Below are 13,856 nucleotides of genomic sequence, written 5' to 3'. Positions count from 1 at the left end.
TGATATGCATTTATAAGGGGACTTGTTGATAAAGAGGTCAGTGATTTGTGTAAATTGTTATATTTAAGCAGCCACAGTCTTAAAACCTAATTCCATAAGACATAGAGGCCCCAATTTTTACTCCTGGAAATATATTTTACTTAATTGAGACTGTGATAACTACAAAAAAAAAAAAAAAGAATTTACTCAAAAGTTCCAAGAAAAGAAAAAACATAAATACTGACTTTAAAATACATACTAGTGATGGAGTATTTCCATATATTTTTCAATTATGATTTGGAGTATTTTTTCTTGTTGGTGCTATTTTTAAAAGCTCTTAAATCTCATAAACCTCTATTTTGCAGCAGTGTTTGCACCTAAAACCCTTTTTCATTTTAAAGTAACAAGTCAAATCTTCTAAAAAGCAATCTCAGCATGCCAACTTGAAAGAATAAGAAATGACAAACTGTAATGTTTGTGTAAAATAACATAAATTAGCTATTTTGAAAATAAAATCTGGAGAATACAAAGAATAGAAAACAAGTTGATATTTGAATAATATTTCCAATGATTCTTTTTATTTCTCTTACATTCAAAGTCACTTTTTTTTATCCCAGGGATTAGTTTCTATTACAAATTGCCTTATTACAAAGAAAGTTATCCTAATATGATTAGATAATGTGAGAGGAAAATGGAAATTATGAGTAAGTCATTCTATTGATAAATTTTATTCCTAAATTTTATATTTTGCTTTAAAATTATTCAATTATTTTCCTATGCACATTTTTTCTTACATTAGTGCATAGTGTTTTTTTTAACTTTATAATTGTGAGATTCAGTTTGATCTCTACTGCTTACCAATCATGAATAAATTAATATAATTCTTCTGATTAGTTTCATGCACACACAAAAACCAGGAATAACAGAACCTAAGAAGCAGTTCTAAAACTGTTCATATCAGGCAAAAAGTTGATTTCCATAGATGTTCCTTTTGTAAATGATGTTAGCACTTCTGACACCAATGTAGGGTAGGGTACACACACTGTCATACAGGAGCTTCGAATATCAAGAGAGTAGTCTTTGCTGAGACTAGTGACCTAAATGGGAAGGAAATCCAAAAAAGAGGGGATATATGTGGGAATGGCAACCCACCCCAGTACTATTCTTGCCTGGAAAAATTCCAAAGACAGTGGAACCTGGCTGCAGTCCATGGGGTATCAAAGAGTTGGACAGGACTGACCACAAGTGTGGGCACACGTGAATGATTCACTTTGCTGTATGACACAGGGAACTGTACTCAACGCTCTGTGGTGACCTAAATGAGAAGGAAATCCCCAAAAGAGGGGATATATCTATAACAGCCTCGCTTTGCTATAAGCAGAAACTAACACGTAAAGCAACTATACTCCAATAATTTTTTTTAAAAGAACAGTTGGAAAATGGTACAAGATCCCCTCAACTCCACCCCATTTGTCACTGGCTTCAAAAAATGAGGTGAGCTTCACCCACTAGAAAGTAAGTCAATTTTCCACGTTTCTTCTGTCACAGTGCACGCATGCACACACACACACACACACACACACACACACACACACACACACACACACACACACACTGTAATGGAGAGATACCCTAGCATTCATCCTTGGGATCACAATCTTTCAGGATATTTTACGTGTTCCTTCAGGAGTCTTCAATGGAATAAAGTCCTAGTGGTCCACAGTTGTAATGAACTCAAAAACACAATCTTCATTGACTTTCTTTTCCTTGGAGCCTTTCACTCCAGCTCTTTGGGATCACACTTCTTTGGGATCAGTGGAATTACCTACACCTAAGCCTTTATGCAGGTTGTGTTTTCAGGGACATCCAAACTAGGATGAAGGTCCTACTTCCCCCTTGTTTGGCTGCTTTATAATTCTATTCACTCTTTAAGACTTAGCTCAGATATCACCTCCTCAGAACAGCCTTACCTGACTCCGCCACTCTGATTTAGATACCCCTTTCATTGTTGTTCAGTCAATCAGTCCTCGTGTCCGACTCTTTGCAGACCCATGGACTGCAGCATGCCAGGCTTACCTGTCCCTCACTATCTCCCAGAGTTTGCTCAAACTCATGTTCATTGAGTCAAGGAGTCCATCCAACCATCCTCTGCTGCCTGCTTCTCCTGCCCTCAATCTTTCCTGCATCAAGGTCTTTTCCAGTGAGTTTGCTCTCTGCATCAGGTGGCCAGAGTATTGGAGCTTCAGTTTCAGCATCAGTCCTTCCAATGAACATTCAGGGTTGATTTCATTTGAGATTGACTGGTTTGATCTCCTTGCTGCAAAAGGACTCTGAAATGTCTTCTGCTGCACCACAGTTAAAACCATCAATTCTTTGGTGCTCAGTCTCGTTTATGGTTCACCTCTCACATCCATATATAACTACTGGAAAAATCATGGCTTTGACTATATAGATCTTTGTTGGCAAAGTGATATCTCTGCTTTTTAATATGCTGTCTAGGTTTGTCATAGATTTTTCCCCAAGGAGCAATTGTTAATTACTGTGAAGAGATGGTTGTTTTATTAATCATATTGTGGACATCACTTTACAAAGTTTACATACATAAACTCATTACACTGCATGCTTTATACAGTTTTATAAGTTGTACCTCATTCCCTGGTAGCTCAGACGGTAAAGCGTCTGCCTACAATGCAGAAGACCCGGGTTCGATTCCTGGGTCGGGAAGATCCCTTGGAGAAGGAAATGGCAATCCACTCCAGCACTCCTGCCTGGAAAATTCCGCGGACGGAGGAGCCTGATAGGCTATAGTTCATGGGGTCACAAAGAGTCGGACATGACTGAGTGACTTCACTTTCACTGTCATACCTCAAGAAAGTTGAGTAGAGGGTAGAACAATTTTTTTAAATGTCAAGCAATATTTTTTCCTGCTGGGAATATAGGTTTACTCCTATTTTTCAATCTTATGCAAAACCTCTTACTGAATAATTTATGAGGTATAGCAGCTTTTGATTGTTGTCTTTGAAAATTCTAAACTATGGACCCCATGGTGGCATTTTGCTAAATAGCCTTGAACATGTTGGCTTTTGAACATTTAACAAATAAAAGCACACAATAAAAAAGTCAATATGCTCACATTTTTGTTGGCATGTGTTTGTGATTTATAGATTACAATATAAAAATATTCTGTTAAGTGAATTGTGCTTTAAAGTGTTTGAAAGCCCTGCTATAGGCCAGTGCTTCTCCCAAATGTAGTTCCGGATCCTCAAGTCCTAATAATTAGGCTAAAAATGCAGCTTCCTGGCCTCATCCCAGAAATTCTGATTCAATAGGTCTAAGGTGAGGCCCAGAAATTTGTATTTAAGAAGAACTACAGGTGATTCTCACTGAATCACTAATGTTACAGGCTCAGATGATAACACTTCAAGGGGTGCAATGAAGGGATGTAAAGAATTGCCTGTCAGTTCGCTTTCTAACATTATAGAGGCTTCCCCAAGGTTAAAATTGTGTCAGAGACCTTAATTCTTGATACAAAGCAGTACAGTGTAGTGGTTAAGAGGAAATGAGACAGACTCGAGTTTTTATCCTAATTTGTCATTTACAAGTTGTGAGATATTGGGACCCTCATTTACTTTGTATAAGCAGGGTTAATAACTGTTCCTACTGCATAGAGCTAAAACGATTCAATGAGATAAAGCAACTGGTGTATAGTAGTAAAGGAAATGTTTGTCATTATTATCTTTAGGGATCCCCAACATTTTGAAAAAAAGTTCTGCCCAATTTAACAGACATTAGTTGAGTGTGCAAAGAATTATGCTAAGTGCTTTTGGAAATACAAAGATGAAAACAGCCCCTATTTTCATGGAGCTTACAATCTATTATGATCATAGACTTTTACAGCAGAAAATAATCAGGTTACCCAACCCACCTCTCATTTAAGAGCGGGAAAGTGAGACTCAAGAGCCTAATCATGTTGCTCAGAGTTGTCCACATAGTTAGTGGAGGAGCAGAAATAGAACCCAGGCCAATGTCTTTCCATCAGCCTGGACTTCACTTCAGGGCTCAGAGCCCTGTCCTCATAGGGATGTACTGGTAAATGGTAACAACCAGTTCTCCTGGTAGGAAAATGTTTGTGTACATATTATATGTACACTTATATGTAATTTTATTCTACACTTTACTCATATGAATAAATAACACATCCCTTACAAATGATCAATGAAATATACAATTCCTTTTAATGTAAATTCCATATGACCAGTTGATTCTCACTGGATGCTCTGTTTAACTTTTGCTCAATTCTTATATTCATAGCCAGCACATGGATTGGCTCAGATGGGTCTTTGTCCACTAACTCTTTTTTTTAATTGTGGTAACATACATGTAACACAAAAGTTATTAATCATTTTAAAATGTATAGGTCAATAGTGTTAAGCACATTCACATTGTTGTGCAATCAATCTCCACTTTTTCATCTTGCAAAACTGAATATTTACACCCATTAAACAATAGCTTCTCATTCTCTCTCCCTAGCCCCTGGCAACTACTATTCTACTATCTGTTTCTATGAATTTGACTACTCTAGATACTTTATTTCAATGGAATCATTTGTCATTTTGTGACCTTTTTTTTTTTTTGCTTAGCATAATGTCCTCAAGATAATCCATACTGTAGCATATGAAAAGATTTTTTTCCTTTTTTAAGGCTAAACAGTGTTCCTCTGTATGTATAGACTGCATTTGGTTGTTTATTCATCCATTGATGGACATTTGGGTAGCTTCTATCTCTTGGCTATTATTAATAGTACTGATACAAACATTGCTGTGCAAGCATCTTTTTACAATCCTGCTTTTAATTCTTCTGTATATATACCCAGAAGTGGAATTGCTAGACCATATGGCAGTTCTATTTGAAAATTTGGGGGGAATGGTCACTCTTTTTTTTCATAGTGGCTGCACCATTTTACATTCCCAACAGCGCAAAAGCATTTCAGCTTCTCCATTTTCTCAGCAACACTTATTTTCTGGGTTTTTGATAGCAGCCATTCTAACGGGTGTGAGATGATCCACTAACTCCTTACCCAATAAAATTTATTCTTAAATCCGACATGTGATCCCCTGTTAGATTATGTGAACATTGATATGGTCAGGAGGCCAGTGGGAGAAGCTCTCATGTCAATACGGACCCCAATATCTGTATTTGCATCTCTGGCAGGACGTGACAGTACTCTACCATCACTAGAAAGAGAGAGATTTTTCTTCTGCCTAGCAACATCTCAGCCAATGAGAGACTGTTACAACTCAGCCAGTGAGAAGTCACTATACTTCAAACTTCCGGTTTCTTCCAATGGACTTTTTGTTTGTAACCCAGGCAACTTCCCCTTCTCTATAAGAGTCCCCCCACCCCCCCGGCTTGCTTTACCACACTTGCTTGTGGTTCACTGTAGTCGTGTGTCCTGAATTATGTTTGCTGCTCTCAAATAAACCCATTTTGTTGGTAAAATAACTTGCTGTTTTAAGATTACACTGAAGTCTCATAGAGCTCCAGAGAAGAACACTGACAACTCCAAGTGTGGCCTAGTCCACGGAGCTCATGCTTTCTCGCTGACCCTGAAATCTGAGGGTAAATTTTTCTGCTGGATCCGAGCTCCGCCCTTTTTGCATTTTGAAGCTCTCCAGGCTGTACTGGGGATGTGTTTCAAGCTTTTGTTATTTACTTGTTAAAGCTTTGTGCTGTGAGTATTCACGCTGTGGGTGGCACTTTTGAAATCAAGCCCTTCCTACTGTAACTGTGTTGGTATTTTGGCCTGCAGCCTATTTAAGAATTACTCTTTGCTCTAGGGGGGAAAAAAATCTGTGAAAATAGGATCCCAGTTGTCTGAATGTATTGAGCCCCACCCCACCAACCTTCATGAACCCCGGCCTATATTCATTTAAAATCCATGGTCTCCTCCTCATGTTTATTTGTGTAAAGGACTTAACCAAAAGCAACTCAGAACATCAGTGGCCATTGTGGGGAACTTTAGAACTCTCTAGACTTACCTTCCTTGAAATGTTAGATAGCCATAGCCCTGAAATCATCTAAACTGAACTGGACACATATTTTGATTGGTATTTTGAGGCTTCCAAATATTATCAGCAGTCTGAAAATTGCCTGCACAATACAATAATTAATTGTATTGTGCAGAAAATTCTCTGCACAATATAATAATTAAATTAATTGAGGCAAACAAGCTATTAAAAACTAGTGAGTGCAGCGCTTAGTCGCTTGGAGTCCTGTCGGACTCCAAATAAACCCCAAATTACTTAGGTTCCTGGACTAGGCCAAATTGTGAGTTACAGTTAGTTTTCTAAAGTAATCAAGGACCCCGACAGGTTTGCTGAAGAATTTAACAGAGTTATTCAAACCTACCAGCCTGGGTTCTCAGATTTGTATCAATCCACATGCTTGCTGGTGAGGGTCAAGCCAAACATTGGATGAAACTAGCCTAGTGGGAACATCCTGGGAGGGATTAGAAGATCAAACCCCTAACTTGGCAAGAGGCTACAGCACTCCCTGAAAACACCCACCAAGGAATGACAGTAGCCTTCCCTAAGCCTGTTGATGGGAACAGAATTCAGGCTTCACACAAAAATCTGATGACCCAGTCCGTGACTATTGTAATTGACCTCAGAATATTTTTAAAGACAATCTGGTCTTCCTTGAGATATTAAGTCCACTGGGGTAGCCTCTAACTGTATGTTTATTAATCAGAACCTTTCTCTTTTAGTTGAAAGGACCAGGATGGAATGGGAAACTATGTCCATTCCAGATTTAGTTAATTTAGCAAGTTAGCATGTTCAAACTCTAGATGAGTCACCAAAAAAGATTGCTAAATTTCTTAATCTTCAACTCTGGCAAATGAAGTTCCCTAAACAAAACCAAAACCTTCTAGTTTCTGCTGTTATTGCAAAGAGCCAGGAGATTGGGGGGAGAAGTTTGTTACAAATGTAAACCTTTCTGGCATCTTCAGCCTTCTAACCAGCCTTTCCATTGTTCTCCCAATTCCAAGTGATGGACCTCTAAGCAACAGCAGATACTTTCCGATTTCTCCTCAATCAGCTCAGAGAAACAAGTCTCCAGATGGGGAATGAGACCTCTCTCTCTTAATGGACACTGGAGCCACACCCTTGGTACTCAATCCCACTGCTATAAAGCAGCCCCTGCCTTGAAGTACTAAAACTGTTCAAATTGAGGGGAATCTGTAGTGAACCTCAAGAGGTCCTTATCCCTGAGCCGATTCTCTTTTGTTTAGGCTCTTTGAGAGATGCACACCCTTTCTCCTAAGCTCCTCTTCCCCTATCCACTTATTAGGCTGAAACTTTTCGGAAAAGTGTCTGACCAGGATTTATTTCTTCTAAAAAGGGAAAATAATTTCTAGAATTTGACAGAAGCCATCAAATTGGCCAACTAAGTGAATTAAGCGACCCTTCAACATCTTTTTCTCTGCCTTTAACAGTACAGGAGCTGGTTCTGGAGAAACCGATAATTTTTCTCTATTGAAGCAGTTCCCATCTCCTTTATGGGAAAATCTCTAGTAATGGAAAAATTCACAGTGCGTCTCCCACAAAAGATTCAAACAGATCTCCTCAAAATCTCTTCTCAGAATTAATCAATACCCTATAAGTAAAGAGCCACTAGTGATAAAAGAACCCACCTGCCAATACAGGAGACAGGTTGGATCCCTGTGTCAGGAAGATGCCCTGGAGGAGGGCATGGCAACCTACTCCAGTATTCTTGCCTGGAGAATCCCATGGACAGAGAAGTCTGGCGGGCTACAGTCCATAGAGTCACAAAGAGTTGGACACAACTGAAATGACTTGGCACTGGCTATAAGTCAAGAAGCTCTTCAAGGAATAAACCCATAGTAGAATTCAAGGCTCAGGGCATCATTATCCCTTGCAGAAGTTCCTGTAATACTCTTATTTACCTATGAGAAAACTCAGGGGCCAAGGATGTAGGTTTGTTCAGAACCCCTGAGCAATAAATAACACCAGTATCCCTTGACACCCTATTGTTCTTCCTGACATCCATTCCCACTGGGAGCAGATTTTCACTATAATTGATGGGTGTATTAATAACGTATTCTTTATTGTTCTGGGCTTCCCTGGTGCCTCAGGTGGTAAAAAATCGGCCTGCAATGTGGGACACCTGGGTTCCATCCCTGGGTTAGGAAGATCCCCTGGTGGAGGGCATGGCAACCCACTCCAGTATTCTTGCCTGGAGAATTCCATGGACAGAGGAACCTGGCAGGGTATAGTCCATGGGGTTGCAAAGAGTCGGACACGACTGAGCGACAACACTTTAATGTTCTAGCTGGTGAGGCAAGTCAGTATCTTTCTGCCTTTACTTGGGAAGGGTAACATGACACCTGGACAAGCATGCTCCAGGATTTCACAGAAAGTCTTTTTTATTTTTCACAAATCTTAAAAGCAGATAGTTTTCTGCAGGTTCTTAGTTATATGGACAATTTACAATATGTAGATGATGTCCTTCCCAAATCTCCACACCAGATGATAGTATCCACTTATTAAAATGTTTGGCCTTGAAGGGACATAAAATCTCCAAAGAAAAGCTGCAGTCTGCTCACACTCAGGATCAGTATTTATAGCACCTGATTTTAGAACAAGGGCTGCTATTTGGTTCCTCATAGGCTTCCTGGCCTTCTGAACTTCCACAAACCTAAACCTAAGCACCAATTCCAAAGTTTTCTCCAGCTAGCTAGTTACTGTTGAACCTGGATTCCAAATTTCTCTCTTATGGTTCATCCACCATATGCTTTATTAAAAACCTAGCAAAGCTGATCCCATTAATTCGGGAGGTCAAGATGACACAGCTTCTGAACGCTTACTGAAAAGCTTATTGAGATCACTTGCCCTTGGACATTCTCATTATCAGCTTCCCTTTTCCCTTACATATGTGAAAAGGAAAGGAATGCCCATAGAATGCTCACCCCCAAACAGGGGGACTGTCAGTGACCCATAAGGGTATTATGGCCAACATCTTCCAACTCCTTGTAATAATTTACAGAAGATTCCTCTAACCAATGCAGATTTCCATGGTTTACAGGTGGTTCTTATTTAAAGAAAGAAAATGGTAAATAGAGTGCTCGATAAGCTATTGCAACTCCTTTGACATCACTGAGGGCCTTTACCTATAGCTACTTTGGCCCAATTGGCTTCACTACACACGCCTTCTCATGCTTAGAATTTAGCCAAGGGCAAAGCCACAAACATTTATACCAATACTGTAGTCAATGTGTCCTTGGAGCAGCCCCTGACTTCGGGATGCTATGAAAACAATGAGGTTAAGTTTCCCTTGCATCCAGAATTAATTAGCTGCCATACCTTGCCAGAAGCCTTGGCTATTATTGAGATCCCTGGACAAGTCAAGCTTGACTCCCTAGAGGCAAAAAGGAAACCACTGTGCTGATATTTATGCCCAAAATGCCACTTTCAAAGGAATAACCAGATCTCTGTTGTGGTCCTAAAGGACACTGGTTTGATTAAAAAAAATAAATAAATAAACTCTGGTTCAGGTTAAATAACAAACTGATCCTATGAGAAATTTTAAGATTCCCATTCCTTATGATTGTACATGCATTAAACTAGTGGTCCACTGACAAAATGATGGAATTCATGAAGAAATATTGTTGGGGGAATTCTAATAAAGCCACAAAGAGTGCTTTCCTCTGTTGTCCTCCCTGTCCAAAATACAATCCGGGAAACCTCGCTGCACTGCTCCTGGGTATCTTGGAATGCCAAGTGGGCCATGCAAGGTTTGGCAAATGGATTTCATACTGCCCCTATCTCATGGATATAAATGTTTTAGTCATGGTACGTATGTTTTCTCACTGGACCAACGCTTTCCCTTGTAGACAGGCTACTGCTGCTTCTGTGACTAAATTTTGTTAGAAAAGATGATCCCCACCTGGGGGACTCCTCTTGAATTTCACAGGGTTCAAGAACCCACTTTACTGGCCAGGTATTTGGACAAGTCTGCTTTGAGTCAGTTTTTACTGTGTCTTCACTATTCTAAGATACAGATAGACTTAAATTTTTATCTTATTGAAGTATTGTTGATTTACAATTTGGTTAATTTCTGCTGTACTTACCATCGTTAATCATCAGGGTTGGTGTAATGTCCTAACATTTGCATTTTTCTAATAATTAGCCCAGGGAACTATACTCAGTGTTTTGTAATAACCTATAAAGGAAAGGAACCTGAAAATATATACATATATATATATATACATACACATGTATACATATATATATATGTGTGTGTATATATAACTGAACCACTTTTCTGTACATCTGAAATTAACACAACATTGTAAATCAACTATACTTTGATCTTTAAAAAATTGTTTTAAAGACCCAACTAGCAAAATTTAGAGAGACTATGCAGATACCCTGGCCAAAAGCATTGCTCAGATCCACTCCTTTTGAAACTTATAAACTCTTTTCTTTTGAGATGGTCCAAGGGATACCCAATGCAATTGGCTTCTGACTCCTTTGATCCACCGTTGATAAGAGAAGATATACTTCAATATTGCACAGGCCTAACTGCTTGTGTTAAGAATAACTCTGTTTCAGTAGAGTAATCTTTTCATACGGTACTCTCAGGAAATGACGACCTTAAGCATCACACCTTGCAGGTCAGATTTTCTGTTTATTGGAAAAGATGGGCTCCAGAAGGGCTCTCTTCAACCTCACTGGAAAGGCCGCTATCACGTACTGCTAACTAACCATCTGGATTCTTACCTGAACTCATATTCTCTGACTTTGCAACCTATAAGCTATAACACAAGAAAACAGTTCCAAACAGTTTAAGGTAACAATATCGTTTAATTACTTCACGCTTATTCCTACAATGCCTCGTCCCAAAAAATGTTTTTCATTCCTTCAGTTTTTAGTGTGTTCTTATTATATTCACTGTTCTAAGATACAGACTTTATTTATTTTATTGAAGTATTGTTGATTTACAATTTTGTGTTAAATTAACACAAAAATTAACACTTTTCTGCTGTACAGCAAAGTGACTCAAGTTACGCATATATACATTCTTTTTTGTTTTTTTATTATGGTTTATCACAGGATATTAAATATAGTATCTGATGCTATATTGTTCTTCCATTTTATATATAATAGTTTGCATCTGCTAATCCAGAACTCCCAGTTAACCCCCGCCTCACTCCCCTACTCATTGGCAGCCATAAGTTTACCGTGTGGTATTTCTGTTTCGTAGGTAAGTTCATTTGTGTCATATTTTAGAGTCCACATAAAATGATATCATACGGTATTTGTCTTTCTGACTTCACTAAGTATGATCATCTGTAGGTCCATCCATGTTGCTGCAAATGCCATTATTTCATTCCTTTAATGACCGAGTAGTATTCCATTGCATCTGTGTACTACAGCTTCCTTATCGATTCACCCGTGGACGGACGTTTAGGTTGCTCCCTTGTCTTGGCTATTGTAAACAGTGCTGCAGTGAATATTGGGGTCCAGGTATCCTTTCAAATTGAAGTCTTCTCTGGATATATATCCAGGAGTGGAATTACAGGATCTGCGCTTCCTTGGTGGTTCAAACATAAAGAACGTGCCTGCAGTGTAGGAGACCCAGATTTGAACCCTGTGTTGGGAAGAGCCCCGAGAGAAGGGAATGGCTACCCACTCCAATATTCTTGCCTGGAGAATTCCATGGACAGAGGAGCCTGGTGGGCTACAGTCCATGGGGTCACAAAGAGTTGTACATAGCTGAGCAACTAACACTTTCACACTGCTTCATGGTAACTCTATTTTTTCGTTTTTAAAGGAACCACCGTATTATTCTCCATAGTTCTGTATCAATTAACACTCCCACCAGTAGTATAGTCTCCACACACTTTCCAGCATTTGTTAGTTAGTAGACTTTTTGATGGTAGCCATTCTGACCAATGTGAGGTGATGCCTCATTATAGTTTTGATTTGGATTTCCCTAATACTTAGCAGGTTTGAGCATCTTTTCATGTGCCTTTTGGCCTCCATATATGTTCTTTGGAGAAATGTCTATTTAGGTCTTTTGCCATTTTTCAGTTGGGTTGTTCTTTTTGTTGTTGCTACTGAGCTGCATGAGCTGTTTGTATATTTTGGAAATTAAACCCTGTCAGTCACATCATTTGCAAATATTTTCTCCCAATCCATAGGTTGCATTTTTGTTCATGATTTCCTTTGCTGTACGAAAGCTTGTAAGTTCGATTAGGTCCCATTTGTTTATTTTTGCCTTTATGCCTTGGGAGACTGACTTAAGAAAATATTGGTACAATTTATGTTAGAGAATGTTTTGCCTGTGTTCTCTTCTAAGTTTTAGGGTTCCATATAAATTTTAGGACTATTCTAGTTCTGTAAAAATCTGGCATGGGTAGTTTGATAGAGATCACATTAAATCTGTAGATTGCTTTGGGAAGTATGGCCATTTCAATAGTACTCTTCAGTCTAAGAGCATGAGGTTTTTAATTTCTTTGAATTGTCTTCAGTTTCCTTTATTGAAGTTTTACAGTTCTCAGCATGTAAGTTTTTCACCTCCTTGGTCAGATTTACTTTCAAGTATATTTTGATGTGATTTTAAAAGGGATTTTTTTAAAAATTTCATTTCTAATATTTGTTAGTGTAAAGAAACTCAATCAATTCTGTTTGTTTATCTTGTACTTTGCTGCCTTGCTGAATTCATTTGTTAGCTCAAGTAATTTTTGTGTGGAGTATTTATGGTTTTCTATATATAGTATATAATCTGCAAATAATGACAATTTTACCTCATCCCTTCCAATTTGGATACCTTTTATTTCTTGTCTGATTACTATGGCTAGAACTTCCAATACTATGTTAAACAGTAGTGGTGAGAGTGGTCATTCTTGTCTTGTTTCAGATTTTAGTGGGAAGGCTTTGAGCATTTCATCATTGAGTATTATGTTGGCTGTGGGTTTGTCATAAATAGCTTTGATATATATTACTCTTCTACCCACTTTGGTAAGAGGTTTTATCATGAATAGACGTTGAATTTTATCAAATGATTTTTCGGCATCTATTGAGATGATCATGTAGTTTTTGTCTTTTATGAATGTGGTCTGGCACATTGATTTTGCATCTGCTGAACCATCCTTGTGACTGTGGGATGAATAGGGTACAAACTTGAGATGAAAGATGTCTGAGACAGTTCCCTTCTACCCTTCCTTATTGCTCACCCACAGTAGGTTTCCAGTCTGTACCCCTGCTCTTTGATGAGGGATATGACCTTCAGGAAAGATCCTTCCTGGCATTGAGAGATGAAAAAGCCGCTGAATGCTAGTTAAAATAGACTCTCGATCAGTAATGCTTTCAGAGAAAGGTCTTGATCAAAAAGGAGAAATGTGAAAATTAATCAAGGCAAATCTCACTAAAACAGAAATGAGAGATCAGAAGGGGAAGCTCTCATGCATATACTACACAGCCCCACTACAGATCCTAACAGAGAGCTGTACTTTACACCTCTGGCAGGAGGTGACACTACTTTATTATCACTGGGAGGAGGAAGGAAACTTTTCTCCTGGCAACAGCTCAGCCAATGAAAAAAAAAACCACTGTCCTTTAAACTCACAGTTTCCTTCAGTGGACTTTTTGTTTATAACTTTCCCTTCTCTTCTATAGAAGAGTTTCCTGTCTTCTCTTTGCTGGATTTGCATGTGGTTTGCCATAGTTGTGTATCCCAAATTACAGTTGTTTGCTGCTGCTAAATAAATCTGTTTTTCTGGTAACTGCTGTATAATTGTTTTATACTCTCACACAAATTATATTCAATTCACAAATTGTTTCTTACTCACA

At 38.6% G+C, this 13,856-nt stretch overlaps 1 non-coding gene across 1 annotated transcript; it reads left to right on the top strand.

Annotated features, from left to right (window-relative positions):
* Positions 1-2,631: 2,631 nt before the first annotated feature.
* TRNAC-ACA (transfer RNA cysteine (anticodon ACA)) lies at positions 2,632-2,703 on the top strand. Its single transcript has one exon. It is a non-coding gene; the product is annotated as a tRNA-Cys (tRNA).
* The last annotated feature ends 11,153 nt before the right edge of the window (positions 2,704-13,856 follow it).

The sequence above is a fragment of the Capricornis sumatraensis genome, chromosome 13, assembly GCF_032405125.1.
Source record: "Capricornis sumatraensis isolate serow.1 chromosome 13, serow.2, whole genome shotgun sequence".
Taxonomy (NCBI): Eukaryota; Metazoa; Chordata; class Mammalia; order Artiodactyla; family Bovidae; genus Capricornis; species Capricornis sumatraensis.
This window is presented reverse-complemented; position numbering and strand designations above follow the sequence as displayed.